The sequence below is a fragment of the Venturia canescens genome, chromosome 3 (genome assembly GCF_019457755.1).
Source record: "Venturia canescens isolate UGA chromosome 3, ASM1945775v1, whole genome shotgun sequence".
NCBI classification, from domain to species: Eukaryota; Metazoa; Arthropoda; class Insecta; order Hymenoptera; family Ichneumonidae; genus Venturia; species Venturia canescens.
Window position 1 is genome coordinate 8174409 of NC_057423.1, and position 23455 is coordinate 8197863.

The following is a 23455-nucleotide window of genomic DNA, read 5'->3' on the forward strand; positions in this document are numbered from 1 at the left end:
CAAGTCAATCATAAACATGAATTTTTATATTTTTTCTTACATGCTGTAAAATACCCCAGTGCAGCATAGTTAGACTGTGTAAATTAGAGCACCTGGATGCAACAAGTCTCGCAAGAGTGGCTCTTTGTCGTCATTTTTCAATATTTTTCTTATTATTTTATTATCTTCCCGTTCATGGGGAAAAAATGATGAAAAAAGGTATTTTTTGAGGCTTTTACAGTGCGGTTTTACTCTACGAAATGAGAAATCCGATATTCATCAAAAAAATACAGCAAGATGATTCTCAATTTGTAGTGGCACGTGGCAGAACTTCATTGAAGTCTCAGTGTCAAAGCGATCCTCCCAAATGCTTTGCGAAAATGTTTCGAATCACCGAAAACATAGCGTGTGGTTGGAAGCGAGGAAGCTAATGAGCGAGTATGCATCGAATGCGATTCTCCATCGTTGCGAACTTCAGGCACGCCTGTTCGCACATTCGTGCATCATACACCTCGAAACTTTGTCTGTAAATTCTTCGTCCCGAAAAGCGAATGGGACGTGACAATTCTTGGCCTGTGGAGACTGCAGTTACAACCGGAAACCATGCTCGGTGACCCCTGACGAAACCCCGCTCACATGCTCACACAAATATGTTGAGGTTCGTGAGTACAAATACGAATATGAGGGATTCTACCCTGCGCGCTATCGTGGCATCATTCATTATTTTTCACTTTTTTCATTTTCATTTCAAGAAAAATCTCTTATGTAAGAAATATTGACACCTGCGACCCAATTCTTATTTTATTTCTCCAAAAGTAACAATTTTTCAAGATATCTAAATTTTCGAAACTCTGGAAACATTTTCATGGATATTTTCCTTTTCGTTTTATACTGTCATTCGAAAAACGGGAAAAAATCTCAAAAATCGTTGTCAACATTTTCTACGCACCCGAGGGAAAATTCAGTTCTCTAGAAATATCGTCGAATTCGTTCAATTATTATTTTTCAGACAAATCTAAAACAGGTGAATCCATTTTTTTAATTATTGTCATTAACAATATTGTTACGGAGTGGGCGAAATAGTCAAACTAGTTTTCACCTTGGGGCGTTTTATATTCTATGATAGAAATGGTTCTCAAGGACCATAAGATCTTCATTTTAGTAATAAGACAAATACATGCACATGCAAGAGGTGAAAACCGTAACAATATTTCATACAAATCTATAAAACAGCGTGTACAGTTTCAATTGTAACTCCACCAAGTTCCATTTGTTAAAAGAATCGAACTCCCCCCCAAAGCTAAATTTATTTTGTTACACGAAGTCATTTTCAGACTTACATTCTAAGGATTGTTTCCTTGTACGGATGCTAATTAATCTCAATAACAACGAGAATGTTTCCATAATTGAATCGGTATAAATAACAAAATTGTTATAATTGAAAAAGGTGAAGCTCGAGTGGCCAAATATTTGGATAACGAAACTGAATGTGACGAGTATTCGGTAGACAGGGTACATAATGCCATTGAATGAACCTAAGTAATCACTGTGTCGACATAAATTGAGCTCGAATTAACATTGTACGAGTATATATTAATTATAGAAGCTTCTGCGTAGTAAATCAGCTTGGATACGCCGTGGAGAGCGTTGTAAAGTATTAAAGTACCCTTGGCAAGTTGAAATGACGATTCGCGATATAGCCGGAATTGGTAAGTATAATTAATTGACGGTCTCGCATTACCGAGGTGTGCACGCTGTCGCGCGACTATCTGTATATGGTAATGGGTAGTTAGCTCTGGAAGGCTTGTCGCACGCAACGAGGCGAGGAGAGAAGAGCGCAAGTTTCGCAACCCTCCATTATAGGACGACGGTGCTGCACGCGCATGCACCGCGATCCACCACGAATACTCGCAAACCCGTAGCAGCCCCCTTTATATACAGTTATGATCTCAATGGATTCTGGATCAAATATGCATATGCATTCACATACGTGTAATTCATTTATGTGAACTGAGCATCGATAATACACACGCCGGTAACTCAGGAAATCTATGATGCTCGATTTATGCGAAATTGTGTAAGCCGAGTCAGGCTAGATCGAACATCCAACACACATTCTCAAACTGAACTTCAAGCGATGCTTCGAGTTCGCTGTAATCTATGAGATCGACTGGGAATTGGGGGTAGATAAATTAACCCTTCATTGATGGTTCGTTTTCAACTCTCCGAGGACTGGGCAAATTATTGAAAATTCATTTCAAGCATCAACGACGCGTGGGGCTTTGAAGTTATTGAATCTGTCATCATATTCATGAGGGAAAACACTTTTTTCGTTTGTTACTTTCTGTAAAAAAAAACCAAATTTTGTTTGACTGGGGGATTTGAAGTGAAATCTGTAAGAAGTTGGTGATGGGCTTTCTAATGGAAGAGCTCAGTTCTCCATTCCATAAAATGTTGTAAAATGTTGTTTTTAGCCCTTAACGTGTTTTATATCGATCCAAAAAAAACTGATAATGCGAAAGTCTTTGAATAATCGAGTAAATATGTCAAAGTTGGCAGTTGCGTGAAGTTCTTCAAAGTGGAATTCACCAGTGTGACGTGTAGCGGGAAAGAATGAAAAAAATTAAGGTAAATTACGAGAAAATCGAAATAAAATGATGCGAGCACTTATCTTATGTTCTACGGTGATCGTGCCGCATCGACTCGAGTTTAATTTTGTAGGAATCGTAGCAATGAACTTTGCAAGTTCACCGACATATCGATTCGGTATCGATTCGACTGAATCCTGTAGAAGTTTGATGATGAAAACTTTTAAACTCTCTTCAAAGCGTTCGTTTATTTTCTGGGCATAAATATAAGTGAAAAGGAACGACGAGTACGAAATAATTGCGAGGTTGGTTAGAAACGACACTGCCATGTGCCTGTTGAATGATAAAGAATAAGAAAGAGTGAGCACGCGCTCAGGGCGACAAAGGGCACGAGCCTTTGCCCGCCATTTCTTTCACTCAGTGGCTCGCGATAAGAGGAAGTAGCCTCGTTCAACCGGCTTGGTAGCGGAAAGTAGAAAAACGTTGAGTTCTATGGATGTACATCCAACATTCAAAGATTTTTTTTACGCTTCTTCATCTCGAAGATAAAAATTATGTCGAAGATTCGATCCCCATAAAAGACTCGCTAAAGCGCCTTTTTAACATCGTCGTTTCTTTACAGATCGACTCCAAAGAGGAGACAAAAATAAGAAAATGAAAACGTGGCGAAAAATGGTAAAAAAATTTAATCATGAAAAACTTATTTTTATCGACTGACTCTGCAATGGTAGCACTTGTGAAGAGCTGTTGGGGAAGACATAAAAGTACAACACAAAATTGATCTCCAATTCGGGGGACTTTGTTTCAGGATCGATCAAGCGAGAAATTTTGGAAATGGATTTGGCAATATTTTCGAATCCCCGAGCCCTTCTCATTCTCATTCGCACTAGCGATTTTCGCGACTCACGATGGCACACGGTTCTGTCCACTTCCGGTTATAACAAAATAATAATGAGAGCGATAGACGACAGAAAATACAGCTCGCATTCAGCTGTAGGTTTATCGTAACTACTGTGAGTGCAAAAGCTCATTTTCTGGGGGTTGGAGCCACCAGTCACCACGAAATTTGGAACAAAGCATTAAAAGATCCTCAGAGTCAATATCATTCGTTCATAAGTACCTGAGTACTTATTGGACTATGGAAGCAGCTTTCGAAACGAATGGCACAAAGTTTAAGCAGAGCAATTATATATTTTATTCAATGAACTTTACTCTAAGAGATCTATCGAATAACCGACCGTTGCAGTGGTCGAAAAAGTGACTCTAACTCGAACGACAAAGGGCCTCGTGTCTCGACCTCTTTCTTCATCTGTATATATTCGTTTTATAAACAAACTTATATGACTGCGAGCACACTCTCATGTGCGTCGTTCAATATCAAGTTTCATTACTATGCTGATGGATTATTTTTGCTCATATTCCAATAGCACTGTCCCAATGAGTCAGGCTCTTTTTCAAATTTTCGTTGAGAAAGCGACTCAGTTAAAAATACACTAATGGACGAAATCGCGGAGAATAATTTTTCGGGACTGAACGTTTCGGGATAAAACGTGGCGACCAAAGGGAAAAATCGGGTCACAACAGGAAGAGGAATTCTTGACGCGGATTGTATTTAAGTTTGCATAATATTTGATCGGCTATGGTTGAAAGCAAAGTTGAATATCTTTAATCAAACGCGGTTAAAGCCAATGAATATGCATGCAAAGACTTTGGCGAAATGTTTGAATGCCAAGGTTGTATTATTCGTAAATCCGGTACACCTTTCCTCGTCCTTCATTCACGCGGCTCTTTCCTTAACTAAGTTGATGCGACGTTTCATACGCTCGGCCGACTTGCAAAACCCTTTGGGATTCTGTGCTCTCCCTCAGGAAAATCTCAGGGGAAGGACAACAAAACGACGACTATTCGGTATCTAGACGGCTCCAAGGTTCTGTGAGGTTTTCCCATCGTGGTTTCATCCTTCCTATAGGCGCCTTCGCTCTCTCGGCAAATCTACTGAGTAAACATTTCAACGACGACGCCTTCATTACGAAAGTTCACCTCCGACGGATGGAAGGAGGAAGAGAAAAGTGGCGAGAGACTGAGACTTCAATTTCCTTGCAGGCGACAAGTCCGCCGCGGAATTTACTCGGATTCACTTCTTTTTGCAGCTAACTTACCCTCCTTTTCCTATCTCTTTCTACAAGGTAAATAAACGTATTTAGTTGTGACAATATTCATTGAAATTTGGATTATCAAACTGTCTTTTGGAATTCAAACTATTTCTGTACCACGCTCAACATTACTTTCGAACAAGTACTTTTTTGTTATCGAAGTGTTAATTCGTTGGTTTCCCTCGTAAAACTATTTTTTCCCAATTTTTTCTTCATTTTTTGGATCGATCTTGTCACTCTCATCTTCAAAAAAGAATTTCCGTACTCGTGTCCGCACGATCTTGGGGCAAATTGCAGTCTTCGCACTTGACAAATTACACACCATAATTGTATGGAAACTAGAAGAAAATAAGTTCGCTCATTGCTCATAATTTAGAGGCTGAAACAATGCTAAGATTTTAGCTTCGACACTTCATTGTGAAGAAAAAAAATCTTTTCCTTGATGTAGCATGCCCGGATATGAGTGTAGAAATATCTCGACGCAGTAATTTGTAACATCCTTTTTCACCCTCCGATTCAGGGACGCTCAGATTATGCTTGAGGAAAGCGCAGGGCAATATGTCTCCGGGGAGGCCCCCAATTTCTTTCGTAAACACATAAATCTTCACGCGCGAAACCACTTTCCTCAGATATCTTTGGTGAAATATTTGAGACGGGAAACGAATTCAGAAGTCGCTCAGGGATGCTTGGCCCTTCGGCCTTCGTGGAGCTGAAGTTAACAGCGTTTGAGTTCGACGAAGCGAAGGAAAAAACCATTTGAAACTCTCCAATTTTGTTCTCGCCCTAATCTCCAATTCGTAGATTTTCTACCTTCACGAATTATTCGTTAAATCAAAAATTGGAGATGCAAAAATGTTTTTTTCGTTCATTCCGTTGGTCTCGGAGTTTTTTTCCCAAAGGAAAAACTGAATAATTGAAACCTTTGAACTCAGTTCCTCGTGACAAAACCGAAGCTTTGACGTAACTAGTAATTATTTGATGGATTAATGAGTGCGCGACATTTTACTTCTACGCGAGAGATAACTTCATTCGACGCCTGACAAAAAAATTAATTAAGATCGACGACGAGGGAAACGTTCGAGCACAAAAACAGTTCGTTAGACCGAGGTCCTGAGAACTTTTGAGTCTAATTTATTCAGATAAGCTCCAAAACTTCCGGAACCATTGCTTTGATATCCGTCAACATCCAACTCTCAGGGCTAATGGATAGAATTTTCAAATAATTAGAGCGACCCGGTTTCCACGTCATCATTCGATATGAAAAGTGTCAGATCAGGAGTTTTTTTCTGACTTGTTCGTCGACTAATAAGCTCGTAAGACTGCTCTCACGACCGCTCATTCCTCAAATCTGTCACTTGTCCGAATTCACAAAAGTGAAAACAAAAAAGGTCGGACAAAGTTTGCGTCAGGCTGAATTAGTATCTGGGGAAGTGGAAGTTCACGGATGCTTTTTTTTCAAATTTCATTTTCAGTCAGAATCATCATGAAAAATGGTGAGATTTAGAGAAAAAAAAATGGAAAAACATTTACGACTTGTGGCTGTAAATTTAAATTGGAAGCTTGAAAACAGCTGCATGTCGATGGTCTGGCGGGCTTCGTTTTCCACGATTGCATCGAGCTCAGTCAGCACGTGTTGGCTCGAAGCCGGTGTTTTAACTGCGAAAAACTTTTGTTTTTCGCGATTGAGAATTTCAGGTAATATCGATAGCAAAGAAAGAGAAAGACCGAGTGAGAAACGCGAAATGAGAAGTCGATTTAGCGCATGCGAGTATACGTCAGAACTGAATAAGTGTTGCCGCGGTCGTCAACAACGGCAATGATTACCAAAAGGTCGGGAGGAGAGTAACTATAAAGCGAGTCGGAGTCGCGCGAGTTGGCTGTATTTTCTTGAGAGCCGAACGGATCGATACCGCCAACGAGACGTCTCGGAAGGCAAAACTTTTTCAACTTCGTCGACGGGTTGAAAAGCACATACAAATATACCCACTTACACAGGCTACAAGCTTTCATTGCTTCTTGCCGGATCGTGATTGTACGAGAAAAGGCCCTTCGTGATTCCGGAGGCTTGCTCGAAACGCCCTAAACCTACGTTCGTTAATATTTTTTCTGCATCGATTCTCGTTATCAATAACCAGTAAAAAGAACAATTTCACGTTTTACGCGGCTCACAGGAAAACAAAATTATACCGTCGGAGGGGCATTGATTGCCTGACGTTAAGGAGGTTGCATTTTCCAATACAAGCCAAACCGTCGCCGCCCAATGGCCACAACTTTGAGCTCAGAAATGAAGAAAAATAACCCAACATCGAGCATAAATACTCTGCACGTTTTTGAACATTCGGAACACGTAATTTGCGGGGATGAAATCTGATAAAATTTCTGAACATTCTTCAATACTTCTACTTTGAGGGCACGCTGCGAAGATTGCAAAAAAAATGTAAACAAACATTTCATTTGTGGTCACATAAATCTTCTTCGCAAAATCCCCGAAGAATGGCTCGGAAGCCCAAATTTCAATAATTTGTCTAACTATTATAATGTTACGAGTAAATAAAAATGAATTTCCATTAATTTCAATTGTTGAAACCAAAGCGTTGAAAATCATTGTTCAGGCGGAAGAGCAGAAACGAGTGAGGATCCAATGAGCATTCGCATATCAATTAATTCCTGTACATTCTCCCATTTTTTGGAAATTTAGGGAAGGAAGCATAGGCGAAATTTTGTCGAAAGAAAAGAAGAATATTTTCGTGAAAGATGATATGGCGGATCAGCGGGTGGGATGATGACAAACGAACAGGTCAGTGAGCCGGAAGCAGAGAGGTACATCCGGAATAATCGGAGTCGACGGGTCGAGGCGACAGCGCGCAGTATGGAGCATAGCAATCGGCAGCCTCGTTACCACCAGCTCGTTAATTAACCGCGATTACGGGGGCGACGGTGCGAGCGATAGAACTTACCCTCTCGCTTTATATAGCGCTACGAAAAACCTCTTTTCCCCCTTTTTTCTACTTTCTTTTTGAGCAGGGATCTTAAAATGAGGCAAATTCTCACTTCGTCTCAAATCCGTCTGAAAATTCATTTTTTTTTTTTTTTTCAGGTATCATCTCATTTTTCTGATTTTCGAGTTTAAGTCCCTGGTATGAGGAGGAAATATCATTGCGATTACGGTACTTGTGTTCGTGGAACGTAAAAACCAAAATTTTCATGACTTCACCCTATCAAGACTGCTCTCAAGGGCATTACTTGCTCCCAAAATCACCAGGATGGCGGGGGAGTTTTCAAAATGCAAAAATTGCAGTTCATCCAATCACATGTGATTCATTAATTACCCACGAATCATCACGCCGCCTGCTTCAAAATGTACAAACGATTTTCGTTTCGTTTTCACTTCCTTTTATTTTCTCTCTACCATGATTTGAAGAACGTTATTATGTGAAGCACGGCCAGAGATAAGAGCGTGTAAAATCACGGTACGTGGACAGAATATCGTTCAACGTCCTGGTAACGTACGAGTCGTGATAACTCGATCGTACGAAGCCGATATTTCCCTGCTTTTTTTTAAAATCCATTTCAATTTGAATTCCTGCAACTGGAGAGCACGACCGGACTAATTGGAAGGATTCGTTATAACTTACCAGTTAACCAGATTGCCTCGAACCCGTTTTCATGAAAAAGCATTTTTTCTTTACGTACCTGTAACAAATAAATAAATTTTGAGGTCAGAGAAGCGTTTATGGTTGAAAAATTATTTTATTTTTCTTTTTTTTTCTTTCATTTTTGGCATAATTGGTGTAATAAACGAATCATCTTTCGAGGATAATAATATGATGGTTTGCTTTGCATAATTACGGAATATCCGAGCGGAAGCTGCAAACGCATTCATTCGACACGCGTTTCAAGCAGAATCGAAGCCCGCGCTATTAATATATGAGCACATATAACCTCGCGGATAAGCTTTTGATTCTAGAACCTAAATATAGAGACGAAAGCGAGGGCTTGTTTATGTTTCGTGATCGGCGCACATTGCTGGCATCTGTCACAACAGACAGGCAGGGGCAGGCAGACGTGCATCGAGCCGCGAGCAATTTATCGAGGGCTCGTAAATTCGCGAATTAATTTTCTACATGAGAATCCCATGGGAATAAAAAGAAGATTTATTTCAATGGAGTCTATCGAGTACGAATTTATCGGAAGCGGATGAAATATTAAACCTGCTAAATGATGTCAGAGAAGCGACGTGTTTTCTCGATTGAAAACGAGGAATCGTTCTCTATTTTCCTAAAAATATTCAAACTCAGTTTTCCGTACTCCAACGATAAAGATTTTGAATACTCCTGCATTCGCTGCTGCATGACACAATATTTAATGCAAAATCGTTGTGCTGTAGAAACGAGAATGCTCAGAGCCAAAAATATACAAAATTTAGTAGGTGAAGTTTTCCTGCTTGGTAACATTTTTAAGCCTCCGTGGTCACACGGGGTCGGAATGACCCCAGCCAAGTTTAAACGAATAAGAATGTCATGGGAAAAAATTTTATGCAATTTTCAAAATGTCGAAATAAAAATTAACAACGATGCCATGTTTAAGAAATACCATTTTTTCTTTAAAAAAAATCATAATCCTGGCAATTGTTCAACCAGTTTCCTCGGGCGTCAATAGTTTAGAAATTCTAGATTTTAAAGATGCTCTCGAGGTCATTTTGACCCCTGATGACCACGGAGAGTTAAATTTGTTAATAAATGTCAACGTTCGATGATAAGATGGCTCTTTTTATTCTTTTTTACCAAGAGCCGAACTTCGATAAAATTTTATTTGCAAGTTTTGCTTCGTGTGGAGAAAACAATTATTGAATACCGTTGTAGAGGAAAGAAAAAAACAAATTTTTCATTCACAAAAAAATCAGTTTGTCTCGAAGGTATTCGTCAAGTGCTTATTCCGTCGAGGTCAACGAGTTTTAGTAGCGAATACAAATGCCCATTTAAAGCCAACAGATGTTTATGTCACTCCGGCAATTGGTAATAAACTGAAGATAATCGACTTGAGGAAAAAAGAAAGTGTGGAAAAAGAGAGCGCGAAAAAATGAATTAAAACATCGCTCCGGGTGAATTATTGAGGGAAATGAGTGTTCTGAGAATGCATGACGCTGCATGGATTCGACAAAATGTCGAGGTGGTGCCACATATAACGTCGCAATTCTACGTAATGCGGACGATTTTATCACGAAGATGAGTATGTGTATATTTATATATTTATGCACACATGCACACATAAAAATTAAGTGTTCTTAGCTCGGTATACATGTGATTGTTACGCAGTGAGAGGAGGCGAGAGGGAGCCAACCGAGTGCAAAGTGCACGTTTGTCTTAATGGCTGTATGCGAAATGTGCAGTTAGGTCAGAGTCTCGCGAACGCTCGACTCGTGTGTCACGATATCACTTAACCCCCTGGGGGTAGATCGATAAAACTCTGGCATTGTAACCACACACGTACAGCACACTATTTCAGCATTCTATCGTGCATGTTCCTTCGCCAAGCCAAGCCAAAAAGGAAGAAAAAGAAAAATGGAATTCAAAGCGAAATCGTAAATTGTTTTCATTCCCAGACCGAATTCATTTTCTATTCGAAATTCTAGTTCAACACGAAGAATCATTGTTCTGTTCTCAGGGTATTTTATCATCGCGGCATCTCGTTGCGATAACTTCAAATTTGTTCGCTGATAAGAATCGTGCGGCTTAACGGATAGAGTATTCCCTACTTTTTTGGTAAAATTCCAAGTATCTTTCGAGGATGCTCCAGGCGCAATTGATCGGACGGCATTTTTTCGAGAAAGTCCAATAGCTCACTTCGATTTTTCCCGTTTGCTTGCGCCGGTGATGCGAGCGTGCCAAAGCACGTTGAAACAGGGCCACTTTTTCTTCGTTAAATGTGTATTTATCTGCCTTTTCAGTTCATACGTGCAGGTGAAAATAAACAAAAGAAGAAAGACCTTAAAATAATGAGCTGAAGCCACGATGAATTTGGCCGTTGTTGACAGCCCTCATAAATATATTTTATCTCCCTAAAATCATCTTTTTTACCACATCTAATAATGTCTCTGCTACGAGGACTGAGCGATCGAAGAAATTTTGAATTTTCTCCGCAGCCGGCAAGGATTGAACCTCACAAGCAAGCCTAAACTCTGCACAGTGCACCAACCGCTTTATCTGTGCGAAAGAGCATTAAAATTTTGATTGAAAAAAGTAGGAAATCGTAAATGATGACGAATGGGCGAAGAGAGTACACCAGGGCGAGTGTTACGGAGTGCGTCAATACACGCGAGAGGGATGCTTTCCGAGGCTGTCAATATGCGCCATCGACATGGCGGAGCTGTCGATAATCGAGTTGGCTGTGACACGCGAGGCTAATGCGAAACTCCTCTGACAATTCTCCTGGCATTGCACACACACACCCGGACAAATAAACGCAGTCAGATGTGTTCACGCTTCATCGATACGCATTGAACACCCACACGGAGGACTCGCGAGGCAGGTAAAGATCGCTGAGAATCAAAGGGGCGCTATTCGCTACGATTAACCGTATATATTGACGCGGAGAGAAGCCTTGTTTGTGCTAGACACGATGAAACGTATGCGCGCGCGTGTGTTGAACGGCAAACGCGTATCAGATCTATATATACGGAGGAGTTCACGCTTCAGCGCCCATATATCGGCCTCCCACATCAAGCCTCTCGTCCCGGCCACTTTGTCGTCGGTAATTGATTTATACTCGGCCTTTGATGTAAACTCGACGCTTCCACGAAGTTCCATATCTGAAGCTCGGTGAACTCTTCCATCCCCCTCTTTGCCTCTCGTTCTTTTCGCCTCGCTGAGGTCGCGTTCGAGTCTCAGGTACGTGGAAACGTAGCGGGATTCGTCTGTGGTCGTAATCGATATGTTTGAATATATAAATTCGAGCATTTCGATCTCTTGGGTGTATATAATATTCGTTTTCGCAGGAGCGAAAAAGGGGCTTGACGGAAAGTCGTTAATTCCGCCGAGAAATCAGCTTAATTGAGCGATATGAGTTGAACGAGATTGATTTGCTCGTGTATGTTGAGTGACTCGAACTCGTTACTGCTTCGCGGACAATTTTGAAAATTGGAACAGCAGTCAGTGGCTTCAATTTCGCAGGGTCATGTTTGTACAAACTTTCGTCATTTTTTCAGTGTTCGGTGGATCCCCACGGAAGTAAGTGCACAATCGTTTTTTGGGATTTTGATGAAATACTTTTTACATGGCTCTGCGACCTGCGGAGAACAATTTTCGTAATGGTTTGAGCGACCTCGAGAGAACCCCGAGATCCTAATTATTGTGCTTTTTGAAGAACAATTTTCTTGCAGTCGTTCTGGGGCTTGAAAACTGAAAAAAATTCTTTCAGCTAACCAGTCAAGGTCCGCGCATACCAGGCCGCGTCACATTTCCAGTGTCGCTCGTACATCTGTAACGAAACCGTTGCGCGTAAGGTGACGGACCGGGTCGGGCGGCATCACATTTTTTCGCAGCATTACTGCAACCCGACCTAATCGGTCACAGCGTGTGATAAACGCCGACGAAATTAAACGCTTCGGGCCACCGTGTACGAAGGCGTGGAATTTCATATCGCGAGTATTTTCAAGTCTGATTCGTAGTGCATGGTTTAATATAATTGAGCCTAATCCGTGACGATTTGAGTTAACTTCGATGCATGCTAATTTTGTCCGAGTTAAAGTGTAAGCACTTTTTAACTGTTTTTTAAAGATTTTCATTTTATTATTTTCTCAATTGTGGCATGGTATTTAAAAAGAGATTCGGAAACAGCTCGTACGCGAAATTTTAATTGTTTTTAGTGACCCTCCGTAAAGAAGCCTTTTTTGTAGACGCGCGCGTGTACTCTTCTACAATGGGGATAAAAACAGTGTGATCGAGTCTGCGAATATATCCACGTATTAAAAAAGTTTGTGTTTATTAACGAATGGCAGAAGGTTTCATTTGATTCAACATCATTAAGAGGAACTAAAAGTAAGCAAATTTTCCACCGCTACGTGGTAATTCTCGAAAAAGCACAGTTTTAAAAAAGCCTTCTTCGTCAATAAATCCCCGTTTGATTTCGTCCGTATCAGAGATATGAGAAGAAAAAAACGGCAGACGAATTTATTTCGCTCGTTAAACACACCGGATATATGTAAAGCGTATGGAGTGTGCCAGGACTTTGGTGGAATCAAACGTCAAACAAGGATATATGCATGGTGAGTTCGGCGGGCGGCAAGGGATGATAAAAACCGCTCGAAAGCCCGGATCGTCGGAAGAGAGAAGCCGCGTTGCGAGTCTGTGGACCGTGCCCCAGTATAAACTTTTACGTAGCTGCAGTAACAAGAGAGAAGGTGAGGAAGAGCGGTGAAGAGAGATCGAGATGAACAAAAAAGGCTCTCGTTCCATCCCTTTCGAGCTTTCGGTATCATCGATGCTGGGGGTGCTCAGCTTTCTTTTTCTCTTCCTCTCTCGCCCTCTTCCCTCGGCCCCGCTCCCAAGCTCGTCGGGTTTCCATGGTAACGGGAGAGAGATTCACCCTCTCCCGAATCGAAACGGAACGTGCAAAGGCGACGATTCCTGGGAACGAGTAAGCCGAGGAAGCACGCGGCGTTTGCTTCTCTTCTTTTACATTTCGTTTTTAAAATACGCGTGCCACGATACTGGCATTATTTCCGGTTAATAGTTAGCGAGGAAGATATTATCACGACTCATTTGCAATATAATTAAACGAATGAATTTTCAGGAAAGTACTCAATTAATGCGTTAAGCTTCAAAACTATTCCAAAAGGTTCAAATATTTTTTTAAATTAACTTCCAAAGTTACGAATATTATAATGAAAATCAATAAATGAATGAAGCGCGATTGTTCCGAGCTCTGAGCACGCAAAAGCGGTTTTTCAAATCGGATTACACGTTTGAAATAAAATCGATTATATGAAAGATTCTCAAAGATCGTTTCGGCTTTTTTGTCCCAGTGATATTCTCTCAGTTGGTAAATAATTCATGCGACAATATCATTCTCAACGAATTCGTTATTCCGTAGATGTAATTCGAGGGAATACACGCACGACAATGAAAATTAATAAGCGGAGTCAATTCTCAAGTGGTTGACGACAACAACGAGGAGGACGAGAGGGAGATGATGCGCGACGAGATCGGAGAGAAAAGTGGCGCATCGATCGGTTCTCGTCGGCGCGGCGTGTTCTGCTTTGAGCCTCGAGAGTGAAAGAGAGTGGGGTAGTGAAGGACGTGCCGAAGAATTTCTCGCGTCGACGACCGTAACGAGGGTCACGATAGCGCCTTTACTCGATGGCCCGAATCAATTTAGTGAATCCCGTGCAAGTTGAGCGAAACGGAGGCCGCTGACGAGCGAAGAAGAAAAAGATAAAGAGGAAGCAAAAAGAGCTCCGAGTAAAAGCCTCCCCTGCCCCGTTCATCCTCACTTCGCGAGTCAAATGAATCTTTGAACCGCTTTCTTATAGCCAATTGTGTGCACGCTTGCATGTACCATTAAAACATTGAAACGAAGGCTCCTTCAACTCTCCAATGTATTATTTGTATATCGAACGCTAATTATACCAAATCAATTTTCATTCATATTTACGTTTGCGAAGGTCAAACTGATGCTTAATAAGGGTTTTGAAGTATCTTGAATGGATTAATTAGTCCATGGCAATTTTCTCAAGAGCAATATTTCGGTACGAGAACTCGGCATAATTTTCGGCATGGCCAGGTGGAATGCAAAACACAGAGATTCTTCGTGGGACGAAGAATTTAAAAAATTATGCTTTTATTAGAAGTGCAATTTTTTTTTTGACAAAAAGCTTACATCAGGAACGACGAAAATGCATTCTTTATGTTTAAAGATCGTTGAGGCTTTGCGTGGGTTATTCGATGAGTTTCTGTTGGTCAAACTGTTTTTTTTTCTTATCAAAACGAAGGAACCTTAACGAAATATTTTCTAAAAATCCATTAATTCACCTCGAGTTTTAGGATTCGAAATTTTTTCACGCAGTTTCACCGATTACAAAAGAAATCAAGTACAAAAAAATAAAGTTGGAAATTTCAAGTTAAAACATTTCGTGACCACAAAATCGAACCTTTTCATTAAAAGTTTCAAAAACAAAAAAAAAAGCAAATAATACGATATCAATGATTCGGTCACTTCCTCCTAAATGACCCAAACCTTCGAGAGTTGATAAGCCCGAAAAATTCGATTCCCATAATGCATTAAGCTCAACAGAATTAACGCCGATGCTGGATGCTGATCAGTGGCCACAGTGTCAACGAGCCTGGGCCTTTGATGAGTTGGAATTCTGTCGGTTTTTAAATATCTCCTATTTTGTTGCGTGTGGCCAATCACTGCTGGATAACCCTCGACAAGCACAATTGAGAAAATGTGTATATATTTTGATGGCTCCATGTGAATTGCTCACATGAATCCTTCCATTGTGTGACGTACGAATGTAGTATGTGACACAATTATACGAGCGCGGAGGGAGGAGGAGGCGATGAGGGCATGGGGCAAGTTTAACGAGCTGGGTAAGCCGATGACTCGCGGAGTCATGACAACGCGCGCTGCGAGGTCAACGAGTGCCAATTGGTGCCAAGCATGTCAAACGACGCCAATTGCCTGTTGGGAAACAAACGGCCTGTGCTCCAGTCCCTACATCCTCCTCCGTGTCGTTTGCACAGAAGATGCATATTTATATATTAACTGTGTGTATACTCACGGGCCTTTCTGGCCGTAGGGCTTGCACGTTTTTTAATGGACAAATAAAAGTAAGGGACAGACTCAATTTTTAGTTACAAATGATATTTTTGTACGAGTCTATTAATATTGTAGGAGAATCTATTTTCTGATAACGTCGTTTGTATAATGAGAGTGGAGAGCAACGTTAAGGGGGAAAGAGAAAAGTTAGGACAAACAGTTTAATCAATCTCTCGTTAATAATTTCCCAACGAAATTATCGTTCAAGGAGACTAAAGTAAGCTCGAGCGAGCGCTGTAAAAGCGAGGAATGTTTTGTGTGTGATTATATTTTGAAGAAACTATATAATTGAGTCAATTTTGTGACAGAACTGCATTAATAAAAGTGGCACTGTTGGCTGAGAAATTGTATAAAGTTGTTTCGCCGCAGCGAAGAGCTTCGTCATTGGGCAACCTCGGAATGTGGCTGACAGGACAAGAAGCAACAACTGTTGAGTCGGATGTATGAAATTCAAACGACAACAGAGGCGTACGAATAATGCTTTTCCGGTGGGATAATCGTGCTGAAAATTTGGTCCCTGATGTAACGTAGGGCTGGGGAAAAAGTTTGCATGGAACGTCAGGAAAAAAGTGCTTCGTCCGGCTCGGGATTCTATTCCTTTGAATCGATTTTGGATAAGCTGCATTTCGCAGCACTGCGATTGAACCGAATCCTCCAGTCTGCTTCGATCGCACAGCAATGAAAAATGAGTACGCATGAACGCTTGAAAATGCCTTAATGCTCGCTCCCATTCGCGGGATCGAGTACAGTGAATTCATCGAGAAATAGTTTTCACATAAACAGTCCGCACAGCAAAAAATTTCAAGTCGCAGCTCTCTTCGAACGCCACGAAGCTCGCTCGCTCCGCTTACAAATAAGCAAGCCGATTACGTTTCACAAAATGCACGCTCTCCCACACGGAAATCACGAGCGGATTTATTGTCCGTAAATATACGTAAAAGAGGTGCGAAAAATATGAGAAAGATATTTAACTTAATTCTTGGCATATACGCACCGGTGAGAAATATATTTACATTTATATGTATTTTTTCAAACAACTCGTGACGCGACTGCATTGAATTATAAGAGATCCGCAGGATTGAGATTGGATCCCGGTGCACGAGGAAAGCTGTATATCCGGAGTTCTAGCACGGAGGGAGCTCCACACTCGGCCCTTTTAGCGGTCAGAGGAGAATTTACACTTCTGGAGCTCCACATAGATGGAATTGCCACGGGAAACGTACGTGTTTTGAATATTGAAGCAACGAGGCAGCAGGGAGAGAAAGAAGGAGGACGGAGAGTGATACAGAGACATCGGCCCTTTTTCAGCTCCGACGAAAATACTATCCACAGATCGAGCTCCAAATCCTGTTGATGTATTCCACGAGCACGTTTCCAGCTATCAGCCTGTAGTTGTACAGCCAAGTATATTTGATATTCCTTTGCGCTAGTGAATATATCAGTCCTCGTAAATACTGTAGACGAGAGCTGTACAATAAATTGCACACGAAAAGTTGCCATTTCGATTGGAGACTCGTGAACGACGCAAATGGATTGACTGAGCTAATGATTCGAATATGAAATATCAGTTTTTCCAGAGACCTTCGATTTGTTCGAATCCAGAAAACACGTCACGTGGAATATTGACGCGGTGTGGAAATACCATCGACAGGATAAAACTCATTCAATGCTGTGACACGAGCATAAAATCACGAGTGTGTAAACCCCAACGCCTACGTTCAATCATATAAAACTCGTGAATTTCCATATAAACTGCACGAAAATAAATCGCTGGATCTCCACGCACGCACGGCGTACCCTGCGAGTATTTACTTGCAAGTATTGAGGAAATTTACTTTTTCAATCGTTGACAGTATTTCGTGGAGGGATACGACAGTATTTCAGCTTTACTCATTTTTTTTCTACCACTCGTTTCTCCCATACAAATAAGTGATTTGAACGGACAAATTTCGTAGGAAGATTTTCGTTGAATTGAGATTCGAAAATCGTACGAGAAGATTGCCACAATTTTGAAATTTAATCGACTGCGGAGCCATTTTTTCAACACCCTTCGTATCTCGTGCAGCACAAGTTCTAATAGATAGTGCCATTCGTGTTGTGTGTATCTTCACGACTATCGTACATAATATAAACAGTGAATAGTTGCTGCCACGATCAAGGCTCGAACGTATGTACGTACGTATGTTTATATATATAAATAATACACGTGCAGTTTGAGCAGAGAGAGAAGCATTTATGCAAGAGCACGGACGATGGGTGCGTGGGTTGTTACTTGATGATCACGCGAAGTGCTCGTCCACAGTTTATACGTATCGGACCAATGATTCAGACTCAAGATTGCCAGACGTGTATGCACCGAAGAAAATCTCGAGTCGGGGCTTCAACACGTACGTACACACAGTTATGGTAGGTGCCAACATTTACGAGGTACAAAAACGACAAAATACAAGCCCATGGGCTTGTACTTTGTCGGATTAAACTGCGAGAGCAGGTAACGTGTGGGCAAGCTCACAAATGAGAGGACTTACGCGTATACGGATGAACGCTTGCGATCTAATTCGTTTGCATGCTTGGCATGCCTCTTTTCCATTGAAAGCGTCAAATCGACAATTTTAATGAGTGGGTATGTGAAAAATTCTGTATGCCAAATCGTACGTTAGCGATCATGCGTTTGCGCTTTGGAGTTGAAGATAATTTTAGCTTTGAAAACTTTTCTCATGGAAACATTTGTTCGTCGAACTGCATTCATTTAGTTGGACGACGTTTGGTAGATCGAACAACTTTTTGTTGGATGGCCAGTGACTCAATTTATGAGTAAATCGTGAAAATTTCTTATAAAAGAAATTTCTTCTTCTTCGCGTTCTTAATGATGAAAAAATATGATGATAAATTAATAGAAAAATTTGAGCGTTCGTACATTTTTGAACTTTGGATGCTACTGTTTAATGTTCAGATATATTCAAATAATTCGAACCCGGAGAGGATTTGAGTTGTGAATATAATTTAAGAGTTGGCGACACTCGAATTTCACGACGCTTAAGTCTCCAAACGTTGGAATCCAACGAATTAAGCGAAAAAAACATTTGTAATTTACCAATTTTTTACTTCACGAAATAATTAGCGTAGGTTGAAAAACTAAATTCCGTAGGGAACAAAATTGGTGAATAACTGGAATTGTTGGAATTTTTTTTACACAATTTGTTGATTTCAACTTCATCAAATTTTGGGCTCTCTTGGTACGGCAGAATGCACATTTTGAAGCGATCTGTAAAAAAGTCTTCCATGGCACATCTCGATTCCGAAGATTTGGGTATAGCCAATGGAGATTCGGCGGTCTGGCTCTCATGAATATTTCATGACACTTAGCCACGAGGCTAGGATCTGTCCCGATGATGGACCCTCGGGACTTTCGTTCGACGATCACAAGGTCCTAATGTCGGCTATACTTCACGATGAAAATCCCATTCCTCACTATATGGGAAGCATACGTACATTTTTAAATGCAAATTCATCGAAAAAATGTGCACGTTACTGTCGGTGGGTTATTCGAGCACTGAAACGTTTCAATATACACTAAAACGTACGTGAAAAACCGTAAAAATACAACTTGAGCTGTGAACCATTTCAAAATGAGGGAAAAGAAAAAACACTAAAACTATGGATTGTCGTTTACAGAAAAATAAAACCATTTAATCATCGTCACTCAACTTTTCGAATGCAAGCAACAAAAAGAAAAAAGCATATTCAAACGTCGTTTCAAATCATCAAATATTTGCATTTGCTACTCAACTGAATTCCATCCACCGTTTACGAGTCAAGCTCATGAAAAAAATCGCAAAATAACAACGTCATTACTCCATATTAACCCACTTATCCTTCAACGCAGTTCTAGTCAGAATTTAGCGCCCCATTGGACAGGAAAAAAGTGTCCATCGACGACATTCGATGTCAGTTTTATAATCGATTATCAATCGATATTCGTCCGTGTTGCATGTACGAGTGAGTGAATTTCCGATTGTGTCATGAACTACGTAACGTTAGTGATGCGCTGTCGATTTTTATGGTGAATAAGAAGATTAAAATGTGGAGACGCGAAGGCGTCGGAGGCGGCGGCACGGGGGCGGGTTTCCCGAGCTCTTTATTTTCTTATTCCAAGCACGTAACGTTATCTGCAGTTTCACGATGTCACCGGGAGGCAGAGACTCGATGAGATCGACGGGAAGGCAGATAGCAAAGAGAGAAAAGGGAAGTTTCGATTTCTCTTATCTAACGGCCCAGCGGTGCAGGGGTATCGCGTCTACTCCGGCAGGAAAATCCTTCGTCGAAGCTTGCCCCTTTCCTTCGATGCCTTTATCCATCGCCTGCGGAGGCAACGCCCTGACGGGATACCCCGCTTGCCGAGGCTCTTCGCGTGTACACACAGGCTGATAAATGCGAGGGCACATTTTCACGAGACTCCGGGCTCGTGTCAAGTGTCAAGACGACGCCAGGGTCTCGAAGAGAGCAAAGTGGACGAGGAATCACTGAGAAGTATTGAGACGAAAATGTGCCAGTACGATTTTCAGGGAGGTCGAGACTCGGTGACAAGATCACGAGGATCGAGTGGCAGCTTCACTAAAACACTTCGTATTCTCAGTAACTGAGAAAATCGTGGCTGAATCGATACCTCCGAGATCTGTAATATCGATGTTTGTGGGCCAAGTCCAGAAAAGCAGTTTCGATGGGCAATTCACTTCTTTCTACATCACTCGAAAAAACTTCATTCGTTCATCGTCCTTTGTGCTTACCGCAACAGGTTTAACGGCCCTGTTTCATTGAGCTCATCGCGCACGTGACTTTATGAGGCCGAGGGAAACTGGGAAACCCGGTCGACGTAGGCGGCCATATTTTTTTCGATGGGCTGAGAAAAACTGATTACAAACACGCTTTGCGTCAAAGTGTCTGGCTTAACTGTAGCCTTCTCAGGAGGAGAATTTTCACGTTGAAATCGACTTTGAATTTTGGACGAAATTTGAGCCTAAGATCGATGAATTAGACAGAATGAGATCGAAATGGAAAAATGCCTTAATGGCATTTCCTAAAGAGCTTCAATTCGTGCTTCATAATTTTATTATTCGCAGCAGCGATCTTGAAAAATTGTCCCGTGTCCCTTGGTGTCGCTTCTAAACGTTTTTTCGACTCGCATACCCGGCGAAGCGAATCTTGACCCGGCGCGCTCTTCACGTGCCCTCCGATGCAAACTCAAGATGCACGATTGTCCATATACGTGTTTAGAAAAATGTACCCACACACACGCACTCGCGTGAACGAATCGAAGAATTGAGAGACGGATAAAAAGTCAAGAACCTCGTTGGGGCGAAGCGTTGACATTCGACACAAGCAACGCCAGAAAAGCTCGAGTCACCGCAATTTTATCCCATACCTTTCCCCCTTCTGTCGCCATCGGAGCGTCCTCGATGCGAACTCGGAATTTTTCGGGTCATGATGATACTCTTTTGGCACACACGAGCCGGCGTCTGCACTAGAGAAATCTCATTGCGATTAGCCCTCAGACTTTGCTCGATTTCACCATATCAAATTTCGTTTTTCTCCTCCGACACTATTGCGACGGTAGCTTTTCGATCTGTTTAACGAACCGAGTGATTTTACCTGGTTCTGTGGGCTTTGGTTATAAGCAGCATATAATTTTATATGCGACCAATATGTAAACAATGCCGCGGGATGAAAAGGAATCCAAAGTGTAATTCGATTCATGTTTACATCTTTTTATTCTCTGTCTTCAGCTTGTTTAAAGAAATATATATAATTAGTGGAAACTCAACAAGGAAATTATTAGGATTAATTATTTGATAGTTATGAAAGAAACGATAAAGAAAAAGGTTTGGAGGGTCGGTCGTTCAATCGTGCGATTATCCGTGAAAAGAATCATGAGAAACAAATTAAGGCGATCAATCGAGGCCACAGGTTTTGGATATTATTTACCAATATTTTTTATATCCGAATGTAATTACTGCATTCATGCAAAGTTTTTGATGAAATTACAAAAATCGCTGATAGCCGATTTTTGGTAAATAAATTAACGAATTCCGATTCGAGAATGTAAGCATCATTCAACTCGTTTAACTCATAAAGTTAATTATGAATTGGATGAATATTTATTTGCTTGACTCATCCCATTGTGATAGTATGGTTTTCATAAATAATCCATTTTACTTTCAATAATTAAATTATGATAATTATATTATCATTTTAGATTGAATAAATAACGAATAAGATCAAATTAATTTTAATGAACCTCTGATTCCTAATCAACTGTATTCAACCGATGTTCAGCTGCGAGCTGTTGTCAAGGGAAGATCAATAATATTTCGATATGTTGCATATATGTATGAACCAAAAAATTGAATATCGAACGAACAACCCATTTATTCATAATATGCAATAATAACAACAGCATGGTTAATCGACTAATGATAAAAAAATTTCAAACACGATTTTTTTTTTTTCAGATTATTTATCCGTTGGGATCGGTTCAACCGTCATAAGCTGCGGAATTTACTGTGAACGCAAAATCTTAGCCCCCAAAAAGTAGAATTCGTCAACAGAGCGCATACTTTTTCAGACTTTGAAATCCCGAGATTTTCGACTAAATTTCCTCCACCTTGCACATTCCTGTATAAATATCTCATGCAAATTGGAGTGTCAGTAAAATATTCTGCAGAAGAATTTTCAAGATCTATTTACAACTGGCAAAGGGCGGTAGCTAGTGAAAGAGAAACGCAATGAAAAAAATAAAAACGTAAGCCGTGTGTTCATTCTATTTGGTTTAGTTTTTCCGAGATCGTTCACTGCGAAAAAGAATCATTGTAAGAGGGCTCGATGTCTTACTTTTATACGTACATAAACAGGGTGAAAATGGCAATTGTGGTGTGGAGTGATGTCGAGGAAAAGACATTGGGAGAAACAAAATACAGAGCCATTTTGCTCGAAAGCGAAAGAAACGACGAAGCAGAAGGGGCGAGGGGGGTTGGAGCGAGAAAGCAGGCACGCAGTGCCTCCGGGTGCAGCAGGTTTCGTTCCCTCGTCGTCGCAGTCCCTCTCTTCCCATGCAAGACGTCATGCTATCGTGTATCGAGCGGAAATAGCATGGCCGAGCGATAAAAGTCTTTGCGGAGCGCTCTCGTCTTTCGTTTCTTTTTTAGACACAGAGGTTTGCTCGTGCGCGAAGCTTTATCGTCACACTGGAAGAATCCGAACATTATTTTCGCAGTTTTTGATAGCTCCTCACTTGCCGATTTAAATAACCCCGCGGTCATAAAACCCCTTGGAATGGGATGAAGGAAGGTCGGATGGTACAAAGCTGTGTAACATTTGCAAGGACTCCACCGGGCCCTTAATCCTCGACGTGTATTGATGGGAGGCGAACAATTTCATTGCGGAAACAGTCGCAAGGGAGGCGAATATTTTTCTTCCCCGTTGTAAAATTTCGCTCTCGGCATTCCCTGAGAATCCGCGAGTCTAAGTGATTCTAGAACAATTTGAAACATTCGATTGAAGCATTCGTCACTTTGGTTGCCACCGAAAAGCCCTGAATATTCAACGCAGCCGGACATCCGTGACTTTAGCTGCGCCGCCACGTTCGACTATATTTGCTGTCTGGGCTACCGTCTCGTTCGCGCCGATAGCCGTACCTACGCATACACAGTTATCGTCTCTATCAGTATTGCAGAGGCGCGATCTGATGCCTCGTAGTATCAGCTCACGAGCAGAGCGAAGGGGGAAAAGGGAAGCGAGGCCGAGAGAGCCCTTTGAGCGAAAAGAGAAGTCAGCATGCGATCCGAGCGTACCCCGTAGCGGGCTCGCGTGACTCTAATGATTACGAATTAGCCATAAATTGTGCGATCATGTAAAGCGAGA

At 41.2% G+C, this 23455-nt stretch overlaps 1 protein-coding gene across 3 annotated transcripts in view; it reads right to left on the reverse strand.

Annotated features, from left to right (window-relative positions):
* Positions 1-23455, reverse strand: part of LOC122407482 (uncharacterized) — a 92954-nt gene that overhangs the window by 31266 nt on the left and 38233 nt on the right. The window lies entirely within an intron of this gene.